The sequence below is a fragment of the Elgaria multicarinata genome, chromosome 23 (assembly GCF_023053635.1).
Source record: "Elgaria multicarinata webbii isolate HBS135686 ecotype San Diego chromosome 23, rElgMul1.1.pri, whole genome shotgun sequence".
In the NCBI taxonomy this organism is placed as follows: domain Eukaryota; kingdom Metazoa; phylum Chordata; class Lepidosauria; order Squamata; family Anguidae; genus Elgaria; species Elgaria multicarinata.
The window spans coordinates 2,963,783-2,967,135 of record NC_086193.1 but is presented as its reverse complement, the minus strand read 5'-3'; positions in this window follow the sequence as shown (position 1 = coordinate 2,967,135).

Here is a 3,353-nt window from a genome sequence, read left to right as displayed (position 1 = left end):
TCCTACAGTATTTTTTTTTTTTACTCTGACGGATTCCCCAATTCCAGTTGTTGGAAAGGTACTCCGGCTTCCCGGCTGTCGCGGACTAAACAGCGTTGTTTCACCCACACCGTGAATGTATTGGATTATTTTTCTGTCTACGATTGTAAAGCGACCCTTCTCTGCTGTCGAGGGGTGTGTGTGTGTGTCTGTCCCTGCCACCAAATCGTCACTTTTGCCTTCGACACGACGGAAGGGGATGGGTCTCGTCCGAAAGCTCCACCGGACAGGAGAAGGTCTACAAAACAAGGCTGTGTGTAAACTCCGCGCTAGGTTTCTTTTGCGAGAGCGCCAGGTTCATAGAATCATAGAATAGCAGAGTTGGAAGGGGCCTACAAGGCCATCGAGTCCAACCCCCTGCTCAATGCAGGAATCCACCCTAAAGCATCCCCGACAGATGCTTGTCCAGCTGCCTTTAGTGTGGGAGAGCCCACCACCTCCCTAGGTAACTGATTCCACCGTCGCACTGCTCTAACAGTCAGGAAGTTTTTCCTGATGTCCAGCCGGAATCTGGCTTCCTTTAACTTGAGCCCATTATTCCTTGTCCTGCACTCTGGGAGGATGGAGAAGAGATCCTGGCCCTCCTCTGTGTGACAACCTTTCAAGTATTTCAAGAGTGCTCTCATGTCTCCCCTCCATCTTCTCTTCTCCAGGCTAAAAATGCCCAGTTCTTTCAGTCTCTCTTCATAGGGCTTTGTTTCTAGACCCCTGATCATCCTGGTTGCCCTCTTCTGAACACACTCCTTCCTGTTCCCGAACCAGCTGCTGATCTGTTGATCAGTGAACAGGAAGAGAAAGTAAGGCGGAGAGGAGAGAGAAAGAACAAGGCCAGTAGCTAAGAGGCCAAGAAATGTTCAAATTGTGCTGCAAATCCAAATTCTATCTAGTACGGAGATGCAGAACCTTAAAGATTGCCTGCCAGTTCAGCTCTCCGGGATTTCCCACGTGGACACGCCCCCTTTCCCCAGCTCCGCCATCTTTCCCCAGCTCCGCCCCCTTTCCCCAGTTCCGCCCCCTTTCCCCGCAGTGTTTTCGTGACTTTAGTGTTGGTTTTCCCCGTTCTAAAAGGTTGAAGTGGGTGGGAATTATTTGGCAATGGTGCCGCCTGTTAGCGAGGCAGTTAGCAGAGAAAAAAAGAAAAGGCAGAACAGGATGAGCGTTTACCAGTTCCCCCCATGTGCACAAGGTTAAAAAGAAAGAGAGACCACCCTCTTCTCTAGTGAAGAAACGGTAAAACAGTTTCCTCGCAAAGTCTTCTATTATATAGCCAGGAGTGAGAGAGCATACGCAACAGTTTCCAGCAATGGAGGAGGTCAGAGAGAGAGGAAGGAAGAGGAAGAGGAAAATCACAGGGAACCACACTGTAGGCTATAGAAATCTGAAGGCTAGTTGTGCCCAAACTTCCCATGAACTCACGAACTGCAACGCTGCCCCCTAGGAAATGGGGGATGCACAGAAGTTAGACCCCCTAATTAGGAGCACTCCTCTTGGGATGGAGGACACGCTGCAACGTTTTGATGGAGGCACAGCTTGTAATGAACCTAAAATGTTTGTCTGGATTATAAAGAAAGAACTCGTTTTCCATTTGTCTCTTGCACGCCCCACCTGGGAAGGGGGCAGCCCCACTCTTGCGGCAACCCTACGGTCCTTTACCAAGGAGCAATCCCTGTTTACTTGTGAGTAAACCTGCTTCGGGGTGGACCTCTGCTTTCATCTTCACCTCCATCTTTGGAGATGGCAGTAGGACCCTTGCTCTTCCTCTGGCCGTATTTTCCCAACCATTAGGGATAGAAGTGTACATTTTATTTTACACGAAACACTGAGATGTTCAGGAGGTCGCAATTGGTGCCTGGTTCTGCATTCTGCCTGTTTGGAGGGATACACACAGCCCTGCTTTGACACAGGACCTGCAACACTGGGACCACGGCTCAAGCAGTTTTCTTTCTCTTCTTTCTCTTTGCTCTCGGGGCAGTAATGCAAGAAACCGGCAAGGTCCCAAGAAGTCTCCGCTCTTTTTCGTCAACATTGAGATAACGTTGCCAAGATCTGCTTGTAGAATTGGGCGTTGCTGTCCTTTAATGTCTCACCACTTCGCAGCCAGCTTCCGGCCTTAATAATAAATTTTAGGTTTCTGCAAAACCCTCACAACATCTGTGTCTGTCTGAAGATTTCTTAGGTGGGAATTGGGAGCAAGCTAAAACACGAGTTTAGGTGAATTTTTGTTTTATTTATGTGTTTATTACATTTCTCTACTAGGGCTGTGCACTGCCTCAGACCGAATCCCCTGAATCTGAGGCTCCCGAGGCCGAAGCAGACTGGCGCCCAAGGAGGACATGCTGCAATGCACAAGGCTGGCCGTGAGTGCTGGTGAGCCCTTTGGACTCACTGGACTCGCTACCCTCCCCCTTCCAACCCTCCCCAGTCTCCTGACACCAAGATGTACCTGCAACCGCGTCGTCCTCCTGAGATCCAGGCCGCGATTTCAAGTTATTGAGGGGGCTCTTTACTTTTAGTATATCTATGCTCACGAACTATGGAGGCTGTAAAGGGGAAGTGTCATGTGTGATCCTCTCCTCCTCTCCACTTTCTCCTCACAACAGCCCTGCAAGGTAGGTCAGTCTGAGTATTGGTGGGGTCTAGAACCCATATCGCCCAAGTCCCAGTCCACCACTTGAACCACTACACCAGACCAGCTGTCTTATGACGGCTCAGTGGAACCTCATTGCCTTAGATATCTTAGAATTGTGGAGCTGGAGGGGTCTTAGAGGGCATCTAGTCCAACCCCCTGCTCAGTGCAGGAAATCCAAAGCTAGCACAGCCCCAACAGAAGGCTGTCCGTCCTCTCCTTGAATATTTCCAACCTTCTATGTAACGGGTCCCTCAGTCAAGCGGCTGTGGCCACCATGACGCTTCTCCTAATGTCCAACCGAAATCTGCCCTCCTGTAACTTCAGGCCCTTCCTTTCAATTCGTTTTTGATTGGGATTTTACCCACTTCGCACCTTCCGGACCGAACCGGGACTCGGGGGCGAATCTGCGGTCGAAGTCCATGCATTTTCACGCTTGAAGCGCATTTCGCAAACCAAGGACAAAGGCATTCTATGGCAGCGTGCCTCCCGTTGTAAAATGGGCACGATTCCACTTTAAACAGTGGGAGAAGAATGGGTACATTTCAAAGGTCAGAACAAGTTCTGAAATGGAATTCAGAGAACAGATTCGCACACCTCTACCTCTCTCCCCCCATTCTAAAAAAATTGAACGCCTCTTCAAAGGTTTAGTTCATGACAGTAAGAACTTGTTTTGTTGTTCGTTTTT